We start from the raw sequence: 15,000 nt of genomic DNA on the forward strand, positions 1-15,000 counted from the left end.
TAAATGTTACATATCCCAAGCATTTGAGAACATAATTGTACTATACGCTTTGTTGGTTGCCCTTGTAAATTCACTAAACACAGCCACTTCATTGTCCAACCAAGTTATTATGCAACAGACACTTACTCTTTGAAGTGTTGCATCACAAACCGTGTGCGCCGTTTCATGTTTACTGTTACTATAACTATTTTATCTGTATTTTATAGTATGTAATAAATATATACAACACTAGCATGAATGACATCACTGTGAATAGGGAAACGGAGAGGATATTGAAATATGTAAGGAAATGAACAGCTGAAAAACATTATAAGATATTAGGAATAAAGCATTCCGCATGTTTCCCAGGGGGCGAGCTAACCCTATTTTAGGAAACTTGATTTAGTGACATGAGTATCCTTTCAGTCATGTTTCGTTTATGCTTGACTGATGGCCCTCTTCACGCAATAGACTCTCGCCGGGGTAGGTGACATAGACACCTTCCCTTGACCTTTGGTAGAGCTTTTCTCTTTTGAGTCATAAGTCTTACCGTCTCATGTGTGTGTGGGTGGGTGGTGTGGACAGTTCATGAAGCCAGGCATTATTAGGAGAAAAAATGTTTGTTTATGGTTGGATGACAGGAACATATTAAAAATACAATTAATAATTTCCTAAATGTAGCAGACAAAATAGAAGGGGGCAAACGACAAATGGAGTTATACTAAAAGACAATAGTATATTTTATGAATCTCACTCCACTTCAGGAAGTCCTACTAACAGAGCAACACCACATTTTCTCCTCTCTTTTAACGAAACAAATTTGGAAATAAAATAAAATCCGCCAAACAAATGTAAACATGACTGTAAAAGGCCATAAGCGGCTGACCTGCAGAACCACAAGTGTAGTTTTTTCTTGTTTTTTTTCTACGTTATACAGACAACTGTCCAGGTCTACACCCCCCCCCCCTCCACACACACACACACACACACATATGTATATACATATGTATATACATTTATTTTTATGTGTGTGAGTGAATGACTGTTTTGTGTGTGTGTGTGAATGTGTGTTTGTATATGTATATATATATATATATATATATATATATATATATATATATATATATATATATATATACTTATATACATATACAAACACACATTCACACACACACACATGTGTATATATATGTATATATATATATATGTGTGTATATGTATATATATATATATATATATATATATATATATATAAATAAGTATACATACATTTAATTTCAGTCAATTAAAGGAAGATATACCGTAGACATTTTAAGAGTTAACAATTGATTAATCATTAAATAAATATACTCATTTCGCAGTGAGTAGGATTCGAACCTACGCGGGAAGATCCCATCTGATTTCTAGTCAGACGCCTTAACCACTCGGCCATCACTGCTTCCTATAGCTTGCGATAATGATTAAATGCCTATGGTCAATAGTAATGGTAATAACTGTAATGATGATACTGATATCAATAATGATAATGACGATCTTATAATAATGATAAAAAATAAAATGACAAAAAGATTATGATAACATTAATTAAAACAATATCAATAATAATGATAATGATAATTATAATAATAATAATAATAATGATATAGAAAATAAATACGATTACAATGACAATAAGGATTGTGATGATATTAACAATAATATGGCAATAACAGTAACAATAATGATAATAATGATAACAATAATAATGATAATAATGATAACAATAATAATGATAATAGTGGTGATAACAATAAAATAATAACAACAATAACAGTAATAGTAATAATATCAATAACAATTATAAGTGATAATAACGATAATGATAACAAAATTAGTAGTATTGTTATTATTATTGCTATCATTATCACCATCATTATCAATATCATGACCATTACTGTTATTCGTATCGTTATTATCATTATTACTATTACTATTATTATTATTATTATTATTATTATTATTATTATTATCAATATCATTATTATTATTAAGAATGATAGTAATGATCAAATTTGTATCCCTGTTATTATTGTTATCATGATCTTTAGCACTATCATTTGTTGTTGTTATTATTGTTATTATTATTATTTTTATCATTATTATCTCTATTGTTATTATTGTTGTTGTTGTTGTTATTGTTATCATCATTATTACTGTTATCATCATTATCATTATCATCACAATCACAATCACAATCACAATCACAATCATAATCATAATCATAATCATAATCATAATCATATCATATCATTACTCATACTCATTATCATATCATTATCATAATCATAATCATAATCATAATCATAATCATTATTATTATTATCATTATTATTATTAATTTAATTATCATTGTAAATTTTATGATGAGCATAATACCAACGATGATAATAATGATAATGATATTAATAATGATAATTGTTATCATTATTATTACTCTCATTTTTATTATCATTTGTATTATTATCATCATTATCATCGTAATTATTGTTACCTATATTATTCATCGCTATAACCTGAAATCCATTGACATTTTTTTTGTGTTTTTTTATTATTAAGTTACGATACCTAAGTTTCTCTAAATGACAGGCTGTTAGCAAATCCCAAAATTACATTGTCGCAGTGAGTAGGATTCGAACCTACGCGGGAAGATCCCATCTGCTTTCTAGTCAGACGCCTTAACCACTCGGCCATCACTGCTTCCTCTTCCTAGCTATGAGGATTAATAATCATGATCAGTGATAATGGTTATAACTGCCATGGTAATATTGATATCAATAACGATAATGATGATCTTGGTAATAATGATTAAAATGATAATGGTAAATATGATAATAATACAAATTATGATAATAACGATAAATTATGAGTGCTAATAATAATGATAATAACATTTAATGATGATACTGATAATAACACTGATGATAATAATGATTATAATTATATCAATAATGATAATAATGACAGTAATATTAACAATAATGATTATAATAATAACAATGATAATGATAATAATGATGATAATAATATTAACAATTAGAACAACAATAATAGTAATAGCAATAATAATAACAATAATAATAAAAATAACAATAACAATAATAACAATGATAACAATAATAATAATAATAATAATAATAATAATAGTAATAATGATCATAATAATAATAATGATAATAATAATAATGATAATAATGATAATGAAAATAATGATGATATTAATATTGATAATACTAATAATAATATTAATATTGATAATACTAATAATAATATTAATAATGATAATAATAATAATAGTTATTATTATTATCATTATCATTATTGTAGTGAATTTCCCAGGCTTCATGCGGGTCCTCCCGCAGGCTTCCGGGCCGCCTGTTCCCCTGACGATTACGGTTATCTATCGAGAATCTACGGACTCCTCCGCCCTGAAAGATGACGTGGTTTTCCTCTTTTCCTGTGTTTATATGTGTTTTTTATAAGAATAAACCTGCGTTTTTATACCCCTTTGACTTACCTTTCTCACTGGTCCGTGATCTACATCTACACTACTTCTACTATACGTAACACTACTTGTACACTACTTACCTTATGTTCCATACTTACCTTGCCTTATTCTTGCCTTTTACCTTCGACTAATTCACCTTAGCTCTGTTTCTCTCTTCGTGTTCCCGTTTTCCCTCACAGATCCCTTCTTTCACGTTTTCATACTTTTCTGTCATTCACTTCTTTTACGTGCCCATTTTTGTTTAGTTTTATTGTTCTTTTTATTTTATGTATTTTAAAACTTGTTTTTAACTCGCCATACACTATTTAATAAATTAAACGAAATGTATTATGGGTAAAACCTCACCAAGCGCGGGAAGCACCAGTATAAAAGGTCAAGCCAGGTCGGGCAGAGGGAGAGAGAGGCTTTTATCTTGTGTGATGACAGATCGTTGGATTTTTAGCTGGCTGACTGGTGCTTCTCGAGGTGTGGCGGGTTGCCTCTGTATATCAAGTAAGTGTATGGTGTGTTGTCGTGTATATTGGTTATGTTCAGAAAGATTTGTGCGTAATAAATGTATAATATGGATGCTCTTTTTATGTTGCCTTTTTAGTCAGCCAGTGATGATGTTATTTCTTTCTTTTATTGTGACTACGGGATCACTTTCAATATCACCCGAGAGTCATCACCCAAAATACGCCAAACCCATTGGAGATTACCTGTAGTTGGATGACACGCTACCAAATAAACATCGTAATTATTGTTACCTATATTTATCGTCGCTATAACCTGAAATCCATTATCATTTTTTTATTTATTATTAAGTTACGATATCTAAGTTTCTCTAAATGACAGGCTGTTAGCAAATCCCAAAATATATTACATTGTCGCAGTGAGTAGGATTCGAACCTACGGAGTTTTGATTATCCACTACAATTATCATAATCATTATCATTATAATCATTATCATTATTATTATTATTATTATTTTCTTTTTTTTATTATCATCATCATCATCATTATTATTATCATTATTATATTAATGATGATAATAATAAAGATAATATGATAATAGTAATAACAATAGTAATAGCAATTAAAATAATATCAATAAAAATAATAACTAATAATGATAATAATAAAATTATTATTAGTGTTATTATTATTGTTATCATTATCACCATCTTTATTAATATCATTATGATTACTGTTGTTATTATCGTTATAATCGTTGTTATCCTCATCATCATCGTCATCATCATCATTATTATCATTTTTATCATTATCGTTATCGTTATCGTTATCACTATCGTTATCACTATCATTATCACTATCCTTATGACTATCCTTATGACTATCCTTATGACTATCCTTATGACTATCCTTATGACTATCCTTATGACTATCCTTATGACTATCATTATCACTGTCACTATCATTATAACTAACATTATCACTATCATTATCACTATCATTAGCACTATGATTATCACTATCATTAGCACTATCATTAGCACTATCATTATCACTATCATTATCACTATCTCTATCAATATCACTATCATTATCACTATCATTATCACTATCATTAATGATCACTATCATTATCACTATTACTATCATTATCACTATCACTATACTGTTGTTGCTGTTGTTGTTGTTACTTTTACTACTATTATGATGATCCTTATTATTATTAGTATTATTACTATTATTATTGTTTCTAGCATTATTATTATTATTATTATTATTATTATTTCCAGCATTATTATTATTATTATTATTATTATTATTATTATTAACATTTCAAGCATTATTATTATTATTATCATTATTATTATTTCCAGCATTATTATTATTATCATTATTATTTCCAGCATTATTATAATTATTACTATTATTAATATTTGCAGCATTATTATTATTATTATCATTATTATTATTTCCAGCATTATTATTATTATCATTATTATTTCCAGCATTATTATTATTGTTATTATTATTTCCAGCATTATTATTATTATTATTATTATTATTATTATTATTATTATTTCCAGCATTATTATTATCATTTTTATCATTATTTCCAGCATTATTATTATTATTATTATTATTATTATTATTATTATTATTATTATTTCCAGCATTATTATTATCATTATTATTATTATTTCCAACATTATTGTTATTATTATTATTATTATTGCCAGCATTATTTTTTTTCCAGCATTATTTTATCATTATTATTATTATTTCCAACATTATTATTATTATCATTAATACTGCTATCAATATTATTGTTATCACATTAATACTCATACTGTTATCAGTATTGATGATAATAATAATGATGACAAAAATTGTAATAATGATAATAATTATGATAATGATAACAACAATAATACCTTTGATAATTATAATGATAATAATAATAATAATAATAATGATAATAATAATAGTAATGATAATACTAACAATAATGTTAAGGACAATAGAAATAATGATAACACTGATATCGATAATAATGATAACAATAATAATAATAATAGTAATAACAATAGTAACAACAACAATCATATGATATAATAATAAATAATAATAATAATAATAAGAATAAGAAGAATGATAATGATTATGATTATCATGATGATGGCCATGTTATCAACGATGATGATAACAACAACAACAGCAGCAACACTACTACTACTACTAATAATAATATGTGCATGCCAGCCCCAGATGACACACCACACCAAGCTTAATGCTGCAGAGATAAGCGATGTCCATGCATGGCACGGCTGCAATGCCCGCTCGAGAGAACTGCCTCGGCCACGTCTGAAGGGCCAAGGGCAGCCCAGCGAAGCACCAACGGGAGCGAAACCGAACGAGCTCAGCCTCCACGCCCCCTCACTCTTGCGGGCGCATTGAGCTGGGACCAGAAGTCAGCTGCGAGTTCTCTCACAACTGCGCTGTTTTTTAAGGTGACAGCGCGGCTCTACACAGAAACATTTCTCCTGTAGTTTATTTCCGTTCCGTACAGTTCGATAGGACGTGCATACGAGAAGTTTAAGCAAAGGTGGACGGATATTCCATTCGGTTCAAGGCAATTCCCATCCCAAACTACTGCCCTTGGAGTGTCTGCCTCAAGGCTTTCTTATTTCGAGCATTGGACCGAATTTAGGGCTTTGTCTCCCAGGTTACATTAGCGGCGGCCCTCACTTGCGATTTACCAATCAGGTACTTAATTAAACCAACATATACTCGTATCTTAAACTTGATATATTCAACAAAATTACAATAAAACATTAAGACGTCGTATTTCACTGATCTCGCTATTTGAAGCTAGACATGGTGTACTTAACCAATTTCTCCGGCGACCAGAAATTACAGCCGTGGAGACTGCCGACCCTCCTCAGCCCTCGCCTCTGTTCTGAGGATCCTGTAGCAAACAGGCGGGAGCCTTTTAAGGAGTACTCACCGTCGGAAAATATTTACCGAGCAGCGAGAATTCAATATTGAGTCTTAATTAACGACAGGCCTTATTATTTAATCAATTATATTTTGCAATAGCAAACAGTTTGACTTGCACTGTGGATAGTCCGTAGTTACAGACATGTTCTTGGGTTGCCACTTCGTCGCTAACACGTCACTACGGAACAGCTTCCACTGCGCCCCCGCCCTGTCGCACGTGCGGCCGCATCGAGGGGAACCAAGAGCCAGCTGCGAGTTGCGGAGGCCAGTTTTCCGCACTGCGAGTATGTTTGCGCTATTTAGTGTGGTTTCAGCGCGTACAAAGGGAATGTTTCTCCTGTTCTTTATTTATTTCATATGATTGACTTAATTCTTTAGAAATTAACAATAACGCATGTGTCCCAAAACGAGCTAATGTAACACGTCAAGAACATAAAAGTCTAATGGCAAATTGTTATTATTGATATGATCATTATCATCATATTTTTTATTATTATAGTTGTTATTATTATTGTTATTACTATTATTATTTTGTAAATTTGCTGCAAATAAATGTAAATATAATGATAATGATTATACTAATACTATTAATAATACTATTAATAATAGTAGTTATAGTAAAACAAATAATAATGATAATCATTGTTATTATTATTATCATTATTATTATTTGTATTATTATCACTATTTTTATTGCTTGTATTATTATCATTATTATTATTTGTGTTATTATCATTAGCATCACGGTTACTGTTACTTTTATTTATATTATCATTACTGCAGCAATGATAATAATTATCATTATCATATTCATTTTCTCTATTACCATTTTTATGTTTCCTATCATCATTACTATTCTAATTAGTGTAATAATACCTGCTGCGAATATTTTCTATTCCATTCAAGGAGAGATGTATAAGAAAAATGGTAAGCAAAAAAAACAATAATTCCGTGAGTAGCATCGTTATTACCTTGCATCTCGTATCAGCTCGCATTCGATGTAATAAGAATAGAGATTTGAAGGCGATTACTTCACCTGTTTCACAGTATTGTTTTCATCGAGGAATAGCAAGTAGTCTTAATATATATTGAGACCAATATAGCCGCTATATACTAAAATGCACTGAATTAATCCCAAAACCGGTAGGATCGGTGACTTGCATTTTTTTATTCACATACGACACCTAAATTTCTCTAAATGACAGGCTGTTAGCAAACCAAAAATGAGTATTTCTTACGCAGTGAGTAGGATTCGAACCTACGCGGGAAGATCCCATCTGATTTCTAGTCAGACGCCTTAACCACTCGGCCATCACTGCTATTAATGTTTAGAGGCAAATGCTTGGTTTGATTTGAAATTATCTTTCATCCTTTCTTGATACTAGTAATATTCTTGATGACAACAACATCAGCAACAACAACAATGATAACATTAATATTGATAATAATGATATTAACAATATTACGATAATAATTACAAAAATAATAATAATAATGATAATAACAATAATGATTATGATTATTATTATAGTCATAATGATAATGATAATAATAATATTATGATAATAACAGTGATAATAACAACAACAATAATAATAATGATAATGATAATAATGATAATAATATCATAAATTATGATAATATCATAAATTATGATAATAATGATAATAATAATGAGGATAATATTGATAATGATAATGAAAATGTTGATGATGAAAATAATAATCATTTGAAAATAAGAATTTGCCATGACACTTTTATATTCTTGATATGTTACATTAGCTCGTTTTGGGGGAGTAGAAGTAAGTCAGTCCTATGAAATAAATAAAGAACAGGAGAGACATTCCCCACGGGCGAGAGGGAGGGGGCGTAGTGGAGGCTGTTCCAGAAGTGACGTGTTAGCGACGAAGTAGCAACCCAAGAACATGTCTGTAACTACGGACTCTACACAATACAAGTCAGACTGTTTGCTAATGTAAAATAAGATTAATTAAATAATAAGGCCTGTCGTTAATTAAGACTCAATATTGAATTCTCGCTGCTTGGTAAATAGTGGAGGAAACGAATGGATTTTTTATCCACTTTTGCTCAGACTTGGCGTCCTATCGAACTGAACGGAACGGAAATAGCCTACAAGAGAAACATTTCTTTCAGTGTAGTGCCGCGCTGTCACCTTAAAAAAAAAAAAAAACGGCGCAGTTGTGAGAGAACTCGCAGCTGACTTCTGGTCCCAACTCGATGCGCCCGCAAGAGTGAGGGGGCGTGGAGGCTGAGCTCGTTCGGTTTCGCTTCCGTTGGTGGTCCGCTGGGCTGCCCTTGGTCCTTCAGACGTGGCCGAGGCAGTTCTCTCGAGCGGGCATTGCAGCCGTGCCATGCATGGACATCGCTTATCTCTGCAGCATTAAGCTTGGTGTGGTGTGTCATCTGGGGCTGGCATGCACATATTATTATAATTATCATTATTATTATCATTATTATCATTATTATCATTATAATTATTTTCATTATTATTATTATCATTATTATTATTATCATTATTATTATTATCATTATTATTATTATCATTATTATTATTATCATTGTTAATGTTACTATGACTATTTATCTTATTTTTATTATTTGTATTATTATTATCGTTATTGTTATTATTTGATATGAATGTAGTTGTTGTTAGTATTTTTATTATTATTATTATTGTTATCAGTATTTTTATTGTCATTATTGTTATCATTATCATTATCATGATCATGATCATGATAATGATAATAATTTATTATTATTATTATTATTATTATTATTATCATCATTAGTAGTAGTAGTAGAAATATCATCATTATTATTATCATTATTATTATTACTATTACTATTTATCTTATTTTTATTCTTCTTATTATTAGCATTATCACTAGCACTAGCATTATCACTAGCACTAGCATTGTCACTAGCACTAGCATTATCACTAGCACTAGCATTATCACTATCACTAGCATTATCACTAGCACTAGCATTATCACTATCACTAGCATTATTACTAGCACTAGCATTATCACTATCACTAGCATTATCACTAGCACTAGCATTATCACTAGCACTAGCATTATCACTAGCACTAGCATTATCACTAGCACTAGCATTATCACTAGCACTAGCATTATCACTAGCACTAGCATTATCACTATCACTAGCATTATCACTAGCACTAGCATTATCACTAGCACTAGCATTATCACTAGCACTAGCATTATTACTAGCACTAGCATTATCACTATCACTAGCATTATCACTAGCACTAGCATTATCACTAGCACTAGCATTATCATTAGCATTATCACTATCACTATCACTAGCATTATCACTAGCACTAGCATTCACAGTAGCACTAGCATTATCACTATCACTATCACTAGCACTATCACTGTCACTAGCACTATCACTAACACTAGCACTATCACTAGCACTAGCACTATCACTATCACTGGTGACAACGATGATAATAGTAAAGTTAGTATTACTGTTATTATCGTCATTATTATACTGTTGTTAATATTATTACTTTTACTATTATTATGATGATCATTATTGTCATCATTATTGTTATTATTTTTATTATTATCATCATTATTGTTATTATTATTATTATCATTATTATTATTATTATTTGTATTGTTATTGTTATTCTTATTATTATTATCATTATTGTTATTATAATTATCTTTATTATTATCATTATTATTATTATTATTATTTCCAGCATTATTATTATCATTAATACTACTACTACTATCAATATTATTGTTATCACATTTACTACTCATACTGTTATCAGTATTGATGATAATAATAATGATGACAAAAATTTTAATAATGATAATAATTATGATAATGATAACAACAATAATACCTTTGATAATTATAATGATAATAATTATAATAATAATAATAATGATAATAGTAATAGTAATGATAAGACTAACAATAATGATAATGACAATAGAAATAATGATAACACTTATGTCGATAATAATGATAACAATAATAATAATAATAATAATAATAATAATAATAATAACAATAGTAACAACAACAATAATATGATATAATGATAAATAAATAAATAATAATAATAATAATAATAATAATAATAATAATAATAATAATAATAAGAAGAAGAAGAATGATAATGATCATGATTATCATGATGATGGCCATGTTATCAACGAAGATGATAACAACAACAACAGCAGCAACACTACTACTAATAATAATAATATGTGCATGCCAGCCCCAGATGACACACCACACCAAGCTTAATGCTGCAGAGATAAGCGATGTCCATGCATGGCACGGCTGCAATGCCCGCTCGAGAGAACTGCCTCGGCCACGTCTGAAGGGCCAAGGGCAGCCCAGCGGACCACCAACGGGAGCGAAACCGAACGAGCTCAGCCTCCACGCCCCCTCACTCTTGCGGGCGCATCGACTTGGGACCAGAAGTCAGCTGCGAGTTCGCTCACAACTGCGCCGTTTTTTAAGGTGACAGCGCGGCTCTACACAGAAACATTTCTCCTGTAGTTTATTTCCGTTCCGTACAGTTCGATAGGACGTGCATACGAGAAGTTTAAGCAAAGGTGGACGGATATTCCATTCGGTTCAAGGCAATTCCCATTCCAAACTACTGCCCTTGGAGTGTCTGCCTCAAGGCCTTCTTATTTCGAGCATAGGACCGACATGGTGTACTTAACCAATTTCTCCGGCGACCAGAAATTACAGCCGTGGAGACTGCCGACCCTCCTCAGCCCTCGCCTCTGTCCTGAGGATCCTGTAGGAAACAGGCGGGAGCCTTTTAAGGAGTACTCATCGTCGGAAAATATTTACCGAGCAGCGAGAATTCAATATTGAGTCTTAATTAACGACAGGCCTTATTATTTAATTAATTTTATTTTGCAATAGCAAACAGTTTGACTTGCACTGTGGATAGTCCGTAGTTACAGACACGTTCTTGGGTTGCCACTTCGTCGCTAACACGTCACTTCTGGAACAGCCTCCACTACGCCCCGCCCTCTCGCCCGTGCGGGCGCATCGGGGGGGACCAAGAGCCAGCTGCGAGTGGCGGAGGCCAGTTTTCCGCTCTGCGAGTATGATTGCGCCATTTAGTGTGGTTTCAGCGCGTACAAAGGGAATGTTTCTCCTGTTCTTTATTTCATATGACTAACTTAATTCTTTAGGAATTAACAATAACGCATGTGTCCCAAAACGAGCTAATGTAACACGTCAAGAACATAAAAGTCTAATGGCAAATTGTTATTATTGATATTATCATTATCATCATATTTTTATTATTATAGTTGTTATTATTATTATTGTTATTCCTATTATTATTTTGTAAATTTGCTGCAAATAACTGTAAATATAATGATAATAATGATTATACTAATACTATTAATAATACTATTAATAATTGTAGTAATAGTAAAACAAATAATAATGATAATCATTATCATTATTGTTATTATCATTATTATTATTTGCATTATTAATAGTATTAGTATAATCATTATTATCATTATATTTACATTATTATTATTGCTTGTATTATTATCATTATTTTTATTATTTGTATTATTATCATTAGCACCATGGTTACTGTTACTTTTATTTATATTATCATTACTGCAGCAATGATAATAATTATCATTATCATATTCATTTTCTCTATTACCATTTTTATGTTTCCTATCATCATTACTATTCTAATTAGTGTAATAATACCTGCTGCGAATATTTTCCATTCCATTCAAGGAGAGATGTATAAGAAAAATGGTAAGCAAAAAAAACAATAATTCCGTGAGTAGCATCGTTATTACCTTGCATCTCGTATCAGCTCGCATTCGATGTAATAAGAATAGAGATTTGAAGGCGATTACTTCACCTGTTTCACAGTATTGTTTTCATTTAGGAATAGCAAGTAGTCTTAATATATATTGAGACCAATATAGCCGCTATATACTAAAATGCACTGAATTAATCCCAAAACCGGTAGGATCGGTGACTTGCATTTTTTTATTCACATACGACACCTAAATTTCTCTAAATGACAGGCTGTTAGCAAACCAAAAATGAGTATTTCTTACGCAGTGAGTAGGATTCGAACCTACGCGGGAAGATCCCATCTGATTTCTAGTCAGACGCCTTAACCACTCGGCCATCACTGCTATTAATAACTGAGGGAAATGGTTGGTTTGATTTGAAATTTTCTTTCATCCTTTCTTGAACCTAGTAATATTCTTGATGACAACAACATCAGCAACAACAACAATGATAACATTAATATTGATAATAATGATATTAACAATATTACGATAATAATTACAAAAATAATAATAATAATGATAATAACAATAATGATTATGATTATTATTATAGTCATAATGATAATGATAATAATAATATTATGATAATAACAGTGATAATAACAACAACAATAATAATAATAATAATGATAATAATGATAATAATATCATAAATTATGATAATATCATAAATTATGATAATAATGATAATAATAATGAGGATAATATTGATAATGATAATGAAAATGTTGATGATGAAAATAATAATCATTTGAAAATAAGAATTTGCCATAACACTTTTATATTCTTGATATGTTACATTAGCTCGTTTTGGGGGAGTAGAAGTAAGTCAGTCCTATGAAATAAATAAAGAACAGGAGAAACATTCCCCAAGGGCGAGAGGGAGGGGGCGTAGTGGAGGCTGTTCCAGAAGTGACGTGTTAGCGACGAAGTAGCAACCCAAGAACATGTCTGTAACTACGGACTCTACACAATACAAGTCAGACTGTTTGCTAATGTAAAATAAGATTAATTAAATAATAAGGCCTGTCGTTAATTAAGACTCAATATTGAATTCTCGCTGCTTGGTAAATAGTGGAGGCTGTTTAGGAAACGAATGGATTTATTTATCCACTTTTGCTCAGACTTGCACGTCCTATCGAACTGAACGGAACGGAAATAGCCTACAAGAGAAACGTTTCTTTCTGTGTAGTGCCGCGCTGTCACCTTAAAAAACGGCGCAGTTGTGGTCCCAACTCGATGCGCCCGCAAGAGTGAGGGGGCGTGGAGGCTGAGCTCGTTCGGTTTCGCTCCCGTTGGTGGTCCGCTGGGCTGCCCTTGGCCCTTCAGACGTGGTCGAGGCATTTCTCTCGAGCGGGCATTGCAGCCGTGCCATGCATGGACATCGCTTATCTCTGCAGCATTAAGCTTGGTGTGGTGTGTCATCTGGGGCTGGCATGCACATATTATTATTATTATCATTATTATTATTATCATTATTATTATTATCATTATTATTATTATCATTATTATTATTATCATTATTATTATTATTATTATTATTATTATTATTATTATTATTATTATCATTATTATTATCATCATTATTATTATCATCATTATTATTATTATTATCATCATCATTATTATTATTATCATTATTATTATTATCATTATAATTATAATTATCATTATTATTATTATCATTATTATTATTATCATTATTATCATTATTATTATTATCATTATTATTATTATCATTATTATTATTATCATTATTATTATTATCATTATTATTATTATCATTATTATTATTATCATTATCATTATTATCATTATTATTATTATCATTATTATTATTATCATTATTATTATTATCATTATTATTATTATTATCATTAGTAGTAGTAGAAGTATCATTATTATTATTATGACTATTTATCTTATTTTTATTTTTTTATTATTATTATCATTATTGTTATTATTTAATATGAATGTAGTTGTTGTTAGCATTTTGATTATTATTGTTATTGTTATCAGTATTTTTATTGTCATTATTGTTATCATCATCATTATCATTATCAATATCATTATCATGATAATGATAATGATAATGATTGATTATTATTTTTTTTTTCATTATTACTATTATTATTGCTATTACTATTATTGTTTTTGTAA

General features: G+C 30.0%; 4 non-coding genes across 4 annotated transcripts; all 4 read right to left on the minus strand.

Annotated features, from left to right (window-relative positions):
* Window positions 1-1,335: 1,335 nt before the first annotated feature.
* On the minus strand, window positions 1,336-1,417 carry Trnas-aga. Its single transcript has one exon. It is a non-coding gene; the product is annotated as a tRNA-Ser (tRNA).
* A 1,216-nt stretch (window positions 1,418-2,633) lies between these two features.
* Window positions 2,634-2,715, minus strand: Trnas-aga. Its single transcript has one exon. It is a non-coding gene; the product is annotated as a tRNA-Ser (tRNA).
* Window positions 2,716-8,210: 5,495 nt separating this feature from the next.
* On the minus strand, window positions 8,211-8,292 carry Trnas-aga. The gene has a single exon. It is a non-coding gene; the product is annotated as a tRNA-Ser (tRNA).
* Window positions 8,293-13,100: 4,808 nt separating this feature from the next.
* On the minus strand, window positions 13,101-13,182 carry Trnas-aga. Its single transcript has one exon. It is a non-coding gene; the product is annotated as a tRNA-Ser (tRNA).
* Between the last annotated feature and the right edge of the window lie 1,818 nt (window positions 13,183-15,000).

Source organism: Penaeus chinensis, chromosome 32 (genome assembly GCF_019202785.1).
Source record: "Penaeus chinensis breed Huanghai No. 1 chromosome 32, ASM1920278v2, whole genome shotgun sequence".
Taxonomy (NCBI): Eukaryota; Metazoa; Arthropoda; class Malacostraca; order Decapoda; family Penaeidae; genus Penaeus; species Penaeus chinensis.